This window comes from Manis javanica, chromosome 15, assembly GCF_040802235.1.
Source record: "Manis javanica isolate MJ-LG chromosome 15, MJ_LKY, whole genome shotgun sequence".
Lineage (NCBI taxonomy): Eukaryota > Metazoa > Chordata > Mammalia > Pholidota > Manidae > Manis > Manis javanica.
This window is the reverse complement of record NC_133170.1, coordinates 63,606,213-63,617,399: the sequence shown is the minus strand read 5'-3', so window position 1 is coordinate 63,617,399 and position 11,187 is coordinate 63,606,213. Positions and strand designations below refer to the sequence as shown.

Below are 11,187 nucleotides of genomic sequence, written 5' to 3'. Positions count from 1 at the left end.
GCCTTCCCCCACCATCCACACTCATTGCCAAAAGCCAGGAAGTTTTGTGTCCTGGGAGAGGAGCTGCTGGGATGTGGGGCTTTCAGGGCTAAAGCTGGGACAACCCTGGGCAAACTGGGATTGGTGGGTCACCCTGGAGCTACAGGGTGGAAGAGAGCTGCCAACCCACACTCACCAAGAAACAAATCTTTATTGTGCCAAGCCACCGAGAGCTCAGGATTGGTCTGCTGAGAAGGCAGGAGACATTATGCTAATGGTGGGCACCCCTTCCTGCTGCCTTGCTCCATGCCTGGCAGCCCAGGTAGATGTGGCTGTTATTCAGACAGCACCCCAAGAACAGAGCTGGTGTGGTCAGCCAGAGGACCATCCAGAAAGGGAGGTTTAAGCTCCTAGACTCTAAGAGGCTGTGTACCTGCCGAGTGCCATCCATGCAGCCCTGAAGAGAAAGGAGGCTATTTGGCTGCTGTGATGGCTTATGGGCACACAGGGTAAGCAGGTTTAATAAATCAGTAGGAGCTCTCACCAAAGGTGGCTGTGCTGTGAATTACAGTGGATCCAGCAACCTGACATTTTGTATCTTAAATGAGGAATAATAGGCTCTTCTTTGGTCATCTGCACAATAGATGACATGAAATACTAGACCTGGGGAAATGGATATTATAAATGATCTAATTCTAATCCCTGTAATTTAGTTCAACATTTATTGAATGGTTTCTGTGTTCCAGAGACCAATAGAGGATTTAGAGGTAAATGATACACTGTCCTCTACTCAAGCTGTGTGTGTGTGCATGTGTATGTATATTAAGGTAAAATTCACATGACATAAAATGAACTATTAACTACTCTCAAATGAACAATTCAGTGCTTTTAGTCCATTCACAATGTTGGGCCACCCCCACCTCTGGTCCCAGGATACTCCATCTGCCAAAAGGTGCGCCTATTAGCACTTTCTCCCCATTCCTGCCCCCCAGCCCCTCTCACCTGCCAATCTACTTTCTATCTTCATGGATTTACCCATTCTGAATATTACATGTAAATGGGACCATACAATATGTGGCCTTTTAAGTATGTTTGTGAGGTCCATCTATACTATACTATGTATTCGAATAAAAATATGTACATGAATGCTCAACAGCCACCCTGTTATCACAAGCCAAAAGGTAGAGACAACGCCAGGGTGTATAGCAACTGATGAGTGATCAGGCAAAATGTAGTGTATTCGTAGAACAGAATCCATTCCATCAACGTATACTGTAAGTGAAAGACTAAAGAGATCATTTAGATAAATCTGAATTTTGCTCGAAGAGTTAAACACAGGGTGCTCTGGTATGTTGGAGGAGTACTAAATCCTGAAGTCATTTGGAATCTGCAACATTTCCGTGGGAGGGGCATGGAGTCGTGCCAAGGCAGAAGGAAACTTTTAATCTGATCTTTTGCCCAGACTGCTTGCTTTTTATGTTCTAGACCTTCTTTTATTGCTGAGGCCTTGTATGTTCACCTTTCTCAAGAATCTGGTGTGATTCTGATCAATGGAAAGTGGTACGATTGTCCAACAGTATGCTTCTGTTTTAGAATGCTGTGTGATAGGTTTCAAATCTTGGAATATTTGCAGAAAAATATTGTTGTAAAGACTTGTGTTAATATGAATATCTCAAATCTGAGGTAAGATGCAGTTTGGCACACCTTTACATATGTGCAGAATTCAAACCCTTGTTGATATTATTAGCATATAAAGAGTTTTAACAAATCAGAAAGCAATGTATATATAAATGTATATTTAGCAATGTGACTATAGTTAGTAATACTCTATTGTGAACCTGAAATTTCCTAAGAAGGTAGATCTTTAGTGCTCTCACCACAAAGAGAACTGGAGAAACAAAATGGTAACTCTGTGAGGCGATGGATGTGTTAATTAGGTTGATATTGGTATTTACATCACAGTAGATATATATATCAACACATCAGTTGTACACCTTTAATATAATTTTGTCAATTTCACCTCATAAAGCTGGGGTAAAAAACAATTAGGGGAAGTGAGTATACATTAAAAAAAGAAAGGCCACTTTCATTTTTCTGTACATTGGTTCATTTTTATCTGGAACCTGTGTTCCACAGAGTGACAGACATTTATCTCATTCAAGTTAGAGTTTTCTCTGCAAGCTCAGAGTCCAGAGATGATGCTCTGTCCTTCAGGGGCAGATGAGGAATTACCAGTGACCCCAGGTCCTCAGGGACAGCACCTCTCTGCTTGTGTCTGTGGTCACAGCTGCCGTGACCCCCTGCTCAGGCATCTCCTGGGCTTCCTCCAGTCCTCTTCTGCAGGCCTCACAGGCATGGGAGGATGTTCAGAAGCTGCAGGTACCACACAGGTGACAGTTCTGCAAGCCGCCTCAGGACTGTCCCCCTAATGACCTGTGCTGAACCCCCCACTCCTGGCTATGCTGGGAGGGGAGCCCTGGGCCCCCAGAGACACACAACACAGACATCCTTTCCTCTTGGACCTCCAAGCTACTGAAAGTCCTACCTGCCCCCCTCCATCCTGGTCCTTGGACTGGCAGGGAGGACAGAAAGCAGGCTTTTCTCGGGAACACATGGGGCTCCTCATGTTTCATTATTTTTCCATTTCCACCACCTTACCTTTCCTGAGGCAGCGAATGTCTCCTAAGCTGGCTTAAATGAGAGAAAACCACATGATGGGCTAGCAGAAGAAATTACCAGGGAAAAACGGAAATAAATGTCACTGTATCACTGTGGAATCTCCTTTCCATAAACATAAAAAAATAGAGGGTGTGGATTTATCTCATGTTTTCTATCCTAAGAGAAAATGAACAAGCCACCAAGGAGAATTTACATATGTGACTACACAACATTATCAAACTCCTGTTTCTTAAAATGCATTATAAATAAGTTAAAAGGCAAAAGAAAACTGGGAAATACTTAGAGAAGACAAAGCATTTGCACCCTCAATATATAAAGAACATTTTTAAATCAAGCAATATAAATGCAAACACTTTAATAAAAAATGTATGAAGGACATGAACAAGTGAATCAGAAATGAAAATAAGATGAGTAATATATATTTGAAGAAATTTATTACTAGTGAAAATTCAACTACACTATTCATAAAAAGAGCAGAAACAAACTCTGAAGATGTGATGTCTTATCAGCCTGGCAAATGATTTTGAGACGATATTCTTTGTGGACAGAGTATGTTGAAATGGACACTTTTATAGTGGGGGCGTTTTCAAAGATAATTTTGCATGAGGGATTCAAAGTCTTATAATGGAACAACCTGGGTGACTGCTCTACCCCCGATATCAAGCCCTGGTATTTATTTCAAGCAAATAATCGGAGATGTAAAAACTTTAGAGGGTTCCTTGTGAGATTATGTGTTCCTCATTTCAGAAAGGCTTTAAGCAGTGATGGGACTCTGGTTGCTATGCGTCCTAATGGCACTTTGGATATGGGATATACACACACACACACACACACACACACGTACACTAGATGAGACGAGGATTACCCCAAGTTCAACGTGTTACGATTCAACTACTCTGTCATCAGAAGAGAATTCATGGAAAGCCTTCATGAAAATAGGGATGTGATGGAGATATTGATCAAGATGGTGATAAATGAGAGCACATAGGTGGCTATATAAAATGCGATGATGGCGGTGATGGTGAGAAGATGTTGAGTGGGGATATTACACACGGTGATATCATTGCCTGTGAGCTGGGTCAAGGGGCCCTGTGAGACACCACCTCCCTCGGGGGACCTGCAGCCGCCCCGGTGTGCCACGGAGCTTTATGCCGAGTGTTCTGGGGCTCGCACTGAAATAGTGGAAAGAGCCTGATGTTCAACAGTAAGGGCTGGTGAAATCAGTACAACTGTTAATAATAGGTACAGTTAACAATAAGTACTCTTCCTGTGGCCAGCACTGTGATGAGCGCTTAACGCTCCTCAAGGAAATGTGTTCTTATTACCCAGATCTAGGAGTGCGTGCCGTAAACCATAGCTTTAAAATGATGCTTAAGTGTTTAATCGACATGATCACACGCTTTGCCAGACAGCTATTGCTGCTATAATACTGCGCAAGGGGGTCCCGGGAGCTCAACTGCTCACAGCCACAAGGCCCCAGGTCCCTCTCACGGGGCTTGGTGTGGGCAGGCTGGGCGGGCCCCAGGTGTGCTGCACATGCCCGCATCTTGCTTTTCTTCTTTGGGCCAGAAGCCTTCCAGGACCTGCTTTTCTCCCGGTGGTTGGCTGATCACACCACTCGACCCACTTAGGTGTGTGTTCATGTCCACATTGCTGACCTCTCGGGGTCGGGCCAAAACTCATCATAGGACTAAGCCCAAAATCACTGTGTCGAGACTCTAGGAGATACTCCAACATCACATGGAACAAAAACCATGGGCTTTGATTTCTGCTCCTGGGAGGTAGTGAAAATTGAGAATAGGATAATCTACCACAAGTGTTTACAACATCATTTTAAGGGAAAAATAATGTGTGCTGGCTTTAATGCCTTTAGTATAAATACCTACCTACTTACCTCCCCACCTTCTCTCCCTTCCTCTCGCTCTCCCTACTGGCCTACTTATCTCCCTACCTACCTATTTACCTACCTACCTATCTACCTGATGTTTGTATAGATTAGAATAAAGCTTAAGCTAAGAATACATGAGTGCTGACCATGTTCACCTAAGGGAGGCTGAGTGTTTCTATTCTATCTGTCTAATCTGTATTTTCAGAATTTTTAGTAATGAAGCTTGATGAGGCACATTTCAGTTTCAGAAGAGAACTGGCACAGTGGGCATTTCAGAGCCTTGTGCTGGGCTGGTGGGAGCCCAGCTTGGTCTGCAGAACAAGGCTCCCCTCTGAGGGCTGGGATGCGTCTGAAGACCCACGTGTGTTCAGGGCAGGAGGAGTGTGCCCCCGGCCCAGCCCTCAGGCTCCTGGTGCGTACCAAGTTCCTGCTCCCAGAACAGCCTGAGAGTCCTGCATTGCCTTTTCTTGCAGCAGGGTAGTCAGTGTCATTTGTCCTCATTTCTTGGGTCTGGGAACTCCTTAAAATCCTTCACTTCATTTAAAGAAAAGACAGTAACAAGGGAAATTCTTAGGGGCCCCTGCACAGGGCAGCAAGAGGCCATACTAGACTCAGGGGTCCCAGTGGTCTAGCACACCTGCTTCAAACCCAACACAGTATCCCCACCAGGCCCTGGGTGCCTTGGGGGAGTCAAGTGAACCTTTTGCTTAGAAAGAAGGAAAATGGTAAGGAAGAGAAAGGACTTGTGGGAATCAGAGTTAACTATATCCATATGGAGAGAGTCACCTGGTAAACCTCCCATCCTGGGCAGCCATCCCACCAGCATGGCCTGCATGGTGGTGCATGTATGGGCTAAAGGCCCAAGCAGGATTCCTCAGTCATTTTAGGGAGTGTTCAGTACAAGCAAAGAGGGCTTAGATCCCTCAGAAACAGTTTAACAATCTGCCTGAGTATCTACCATGGGCTAAGCTGTGCCAGGGAGACAGCACCATGCTGCCCAGTAGTGCCCAGAATTTACAGGCCAGCAAGGTTCTGCTCAGCAAACGGTGCGTGTGTAATGACTGGGGAGGCTCTCAACCATTAGCAACACATCCCATTAGAGAAATCACTCTGTGGACCAAAGCAAAAGAGAAAAGCAGAAAAATCCCCAACCCAGTGCGTCTGTCAGCTGCTCCAGAGCTGCCAACCTCTGATTCAAACCTTGTCTCACCTGCACACTCATTTTGTCATTCAACAAATATGCGTGTGTTAAGTGCACAAGGTAGCAGGGACATGGCCACACGAGGAGAGGAGGGAAGTCAGTCCATGCGAACTCCCCTTCTCTCATACCCATGGCGTGTTCTGGGGTGGAGAGGAAGGAGGTTGGGCTGGCGGGACACTAGGTGGGGACAGCAGAAGGCTGGACCTCCAGGGCAGTACAGCTCATGAGGACTGGGAAGTGCGGGCCAGCAGGACAAAGGTGACCGAGGGGCTGGCTGACATCTGTGGGGTTGTGTTTGGGGGGGGGACCCTGCTCTCCTTCAAACTGCTTTCCCCGTGTTTATCTTCCCCTTATAAACTCATCTATGGATGAGTTGCTCGGGAAGAAAAGGGAGATCAATTGCCGAAATAGAAGTAAGGCTGGAAGCAGCCCTTGTGGGGCTGGGCCTGCCTTCCCAGAGGAGGAGGCTCAGCGCAGGACGGCAGCCCCTGATAATGGCTGGGAGGTGATTAGGGAAGAACATACCTCATGGCTGCTTGTTTCTGATACTTCATCTCAATTACATGAAACTCAGAAAAGAAAAGGTAGTTTCCCTTTAGCTTCCTGGCCTCACTGTTCTTGGTGAGCTCCAGAAATAGCAGGGCCAAAATCTGAGTCCGCTGGTACCTTCAGACCCTCTGCGGTGGCTCCAAGCCCTCTCCCCACAGACACCCTTCCTCTGAGAAGCGGCTCAGGCTGTGGGTGCAGACTTGGTCATCTTCAGAATTATTATTTCCTAAGCCTGGAAAATAAAGTATTTGGACAGTAAGTTCGTCATCTTCTCTCTCCAAAACAAAAGAGCAATTTTAAAAGCACTCTGAGCTTGTGGGTTCCACTTGCAGCAGGAACGACCTTGCTCATCATGGCTGTGACTGCATTTCCCCACCACCTTCCAGAAACAGGCCCAGAGCTTCCTGCAGCTGTCTCCTTCTCTTCCTTCTTGTCTCAGCTTCAATTCAACATCTTTAGAAAGGACTCTTTGGTCCACCTAGAGTGGAATTGTCCTCAGCCACCTGCAGCCCTGTTCCTAACACAATGCTCTGTGTCTCTCCTTCCTGGTGCTTGTCATAGTCATCAATCTTTTGCACCCAAACATCTGTTTTATCCACCCTACTCGCAAGAATGGACTCAGTCTTACTCCTCTTTGCAGCCCCAGCACCAGGTAAGCACAGGGCACAGAAGGGCCTGAACCAATATCCTTTGAACTAGTGAATGAATGAATGAATTGCAAGTTAGATATTAGAAGATGCTTAGCAACCTCTGTTACCCCCACCAGAGATTTATCATCAGCCATCATTCCCACCACTTGCTTAGAACCCCTGTATTAATCCAGCTCTCTTTTGCTTTTCTGTTCTTTCTCACTGTTATTCCAAGTTCCCAAATCCTTATCTCCTCTGTTTGCAGAATAGTTTAGTTGTTCCTGTTTTCTTGTCTCTTTTTAAAACACATCTTGGAGATCATTTTCTCCACCTGAAATAGTAAATGAAGGAGTTTCAAAATAACCTTTTCCCTAATAGTTGTTTAGTTAAAAAAACATTTCACTGGACCAGAAGAAGGAAAAAAATAATACCCTCAGATAAAAAGGAATGGTGGGATGCCTCCATTGACTTCTGTTTTTCTGGTGTACTGGCAACAAAATGAAGTTCACCTCATAACCCATGATGGCTGCTGGTGCTCCAGTCATCACATCCATGTTCTAGGCAGCAAGAAAGAGTGGGAGACAGGAGAACAGAACCAAATGGGTTATACCTCTCACCTGCATCTCCTCCATTTGGGAAGCCTTTCCAAAGCTCTCACGTAACGTTTCCATTATCCAGTGCTTAATACCAGGGTACACTTGTTGTAAGAGATGTGGGGCATAGGGTAAGATTTAATTTTTTATTTTAAAGAAGAAACTGAATAGATATCAGGTGGCGAGCTCCTCCACATTCTCCCTGTTTCCTGCACATCAAAGAGATTTCTGGCCATATGGTTTGCACTGGTATCTGATGACAGCATGCCCCAGTTGGAGATCAGAGGGAGGGGAATAAGCAGAGTCAAGGAATTAATTTTCCCTGCAGCATTGCTGCAGGCTGGCTGCCTCCTTCACTGGCAGTCATCGTCCTTCTTGGTGGCCCTCCGGCAGAGTCCTGCCTGTCACCATCCTCCTGTGGGCTCTGCAATTCCTTACGCCTGTACACAAGAGGAGCTCAGTTTCCTGCTATCACTAACCCCTGGGGTTTTCCTGCACACCACTGTACAAGGAGACTATTGAATTCTCCTCAGTGTGTCCCATCTGTGTTCTCCTGGGATCCTGGATCATGGAGTAACCGCTTTCACCCTGAAATCCTGAGGGATCACGACATTCAGAGCAATGCACAGGCCTTTATCTTTTGTGCAGAAGCGAACTGACTGCAGTATCGTTAGTGACACTGAGATCATAGGTCGGCTACTGATTGCTGGGACAACCTGGGGCCCTAATGATGTCACTGATGTTGTAACTGCAGCGTGTGGGGCTCTCAGACACACACTTGGTACTAGAATGGGCGTTGCATCTTTCTAGGCAAATACGTGGCCATTGCTGAGCCCCCTTGTGCTTAGCACTGGGCCTCAGGCTCACTGCATTCCAGGCCATCTCAGAGGGCTTGGCTCTCCCATGTCTTCATCCCCTTGCTTCCCTCCTGGAGGGCAGCTGGCACAGAAGGAGCACAGGGCTCTGCTCCCCTCCCTGCAGGTGTGGTATCTACATTAATTCATTGGACTCTTGTGCTCAGGAGCGGTCTGCTTTCCATTGGTGTATTCACTCATTCATTATTATGAACACCCAGATTTAGGGATGGTGGCTTGCCATGTAGCCTCGGTTTCCTGGCAGGCCTAAGAGAAGCCGCCACCTTGCAGTTTTCCAGGGTGTGTCTTGTTGTGAGCACAGGAGTGATGGCCCCCGAGCTCTCTACATGGTGGACCTGAAACCAGGGTTCTCCTTCCAGTATTTTTTGAAAGAAGGTCTTAAAATCCAAATTTGTTTTAATCTGAGGTTGATTCTGAGGAGCAGCCACTGCCCAGTACGGGGATCCCCGACCATCCTGTACAGAGCATTGCCCGGAGGGCTCACAGCCAGCAGCAGTAAGAGTGGGAGGGGACAGAACAAGAGAGCAGGGGGGACAGAGCCCCAGAGGCCCATCTTCCAAGAGTGGCTTCCCCGTTGCTCCTCAGGCATCAGGATTGTGAAGTAGGTCCTACCCGTCCTGTCTGCCCGGAACATCCTTGCTAGGACATTACCGTGCTCTAGCTGCGGGCAATCAGAAACTGACTCAGACTCATTTAAATAAGAAGGAAATTATTTGACGTAAAAGATCAAGATCTAGGAAAGATGATAAGTTGGCTGAATATTGTCATGTCTGATGGAGGCCTTCCCAGGTCTCTGCTCTGCAGCCTGGAGCACAGAGTTTCTGATCAAACTCTAATTGCTCCAGTCCTTGCAAGATGACCCTTTCTGTTCTACCACATAAATGTAGACACAGAGGTGTCCCCAGAAACTCAGTCACACCTGGGAATCCTGGCTTCCTCCTGTTGGGTCAGCTTGGGTGACGTGTCCTTACCTTGTGGAGTGCCGAGCATCCTGTGGTGAAGGCCTGGGGTCCGGAGCTGGGACGGAGTCAGCTCCTCTGGGCTTGGTGGCCGCGAGGAACAGGAGAAGCACCCTCCTCGGTAATATCAGAGCTGTACCGGGAAGGGGAAAGGGTCTCACAGATGGCGGTGGGCACCTCGCGGTGTTCACTGCACATCCGAAGGCTGGCCCGGCCTCAGAAGGTGCTCGGGAGTCAGAGAATGAAAGAACTAATCATCACCTCTTACTTCCTGGCTTCTGCTCCCCTGCCTGCCCCCACCCTTTCCTCCTGGGGGGCCCGCTCTGCCAGCAGTTGCTGAGGACCACCGACTCATGGCTGCCAACTCCTAGTCACCCGCAGGTAGTCTGTGCAGAGGTCATGCTCTCCCATCACACTGGAGGCGACCCTTCTGGTACAGGGGGGAGGCAGGAAGCTTGGCCCCTGCTAGAACCCCCATAGCCCACCCTCTGGCATGGAGGAATGATGTGCTTCCAGAAGGATGAAGGGTTGGATACTGTCCCAACTCTACAATCCATTCCAGCCCCACATAACCACCTGAAATTCTATTCTAGAAGCTCAGTTCCCATGGTTCCATTAATACAGCTTCCCTGACACCAGGGAGCACCAAGAACAGATAGAATTACTCATTAATAAAGGCAAAAACCTATAAATTTTAAAGGTTAAAGTCCATTAAACCTGCAATTAATAACAAACCAGAAATAAACAACACTATGTACTTTCTTAATATTTATTTGAATTGTGTGCATGTGTGTATAAGAATACACATGATTGATCATATGTTGAGAACTGTCACACTTTCCAGTCTAACCCATTGTGAATATTTTGGACACAAGTTCAGTCTGTAAGTAATCATGTCTTTTAACTACCAATACTCATGCAAGAGCTAGTTCAGTATTCATGGTCTCGTGGTCAAGTATTATCAATATATTACTGCAGCTCATGAAAATTATTTCATGTTGTATGTCTTAATAATTAGCAGTATTTCCTTTTTCTTCCTTTGGTGAGAGAAAAAATGACTCAAAGGTATTTCTTTTACAATATGTGTATTATTTTTCTGCACCATTTATTAGACATATCTGTTTCTTTCATCAGAGATCTTTTGGGAAGTGTTTACACTCCCACCTCAAATATTTATAGCATTTAGGCTTAAGGTGACTTATTTCTATTTGCTTTTAATTTCCTCATGTGATGTTTCAAATGGCAACGCAAGTTAAGAATGGTTTAGAGTTAAATTATGTAGAGATACCACATTGCTTCTGATTGCTTGCATTTGATGAGGTTATTAAAACAGTGGGAATATAAATTACCATAGCAACAAAAGCATAAATTCATAGTCTGTTTCATAATCTTGAGCCTGAAGAAAATTGTACAGCTCTTAACAGCTTGGATGCGATGCGTCATGAACACTTAGCTGCTGAGTCACGTGAGGTCCAGAAATCTGTCCAAGTGGCTCGGTGGAGTAGTCAGTGTCGATGAACCTGGTCATTTTTTTTTAACTTGCTACCATTGGAAACAGGAAATTCTCCTCCATGGCCTGTCCCTGCACCTGCCATAAGCAAGCATTTCCTGAGACTAGATTGTATGGTCAGGAAAAGTTATCACCTTAGGAAAATGTGTTCTCTTTCATTTGTGAATTTCTTATGCTCTCCTCCTAAGCTGGGACATTTTGACCTCCAAAGTAACAAAGGCATTTCAAGGGGAGGAGGAAAAATCTAAGAAAAGAGAAAGGGGGTGATGGAGATACTACAGGTCTCATAAGTAAAATATATACCTACAAAATATTCAAGACATCA

At 45.9% G+C, this 11,187-nt stretch overlaps 1 long non-coding RNA gene across 3 annotated transcripts; it reads right to left on the bottom strand.

Moving 5' to 3' along the window:
• Nucleotides 1–2,161: 2,161 nt before the first annotated feature.
• On the bottom strand, nucleotides 2,162–9,904 carry LOC140846586 (uncharacterized). Of its 3 annotated transcripts, none has more exons than XR_012125821.1 (5): nucleotides 9,614–9,904; nucleotides 9,365–9,485; nucleotides 7,357–7,482; nucleotides 6,273–6,528; nucleotides 2,162–2,352 (listed from the first exon to the last, which is right to left on the bottom strand). It is a non-coding gene; the product is annotated as an uncharacterized lncRNA (long non-coding RNA). The 3 variants fall into 3 exon arrangements; XR_012125819.1 differs by lacking the exon at nucleotides 2,162–2,352 and adding an exon at nucleotides 3,905–4,432; XR_012125820.1 differs by lacking the exon at nucleotides 2,162–2,352 and adding an exon at nucleotides 5,011–5,080.
• Between the last annotated feature and the right edge of the window lie 1,283 nt (nucleotides 9,905–11,187).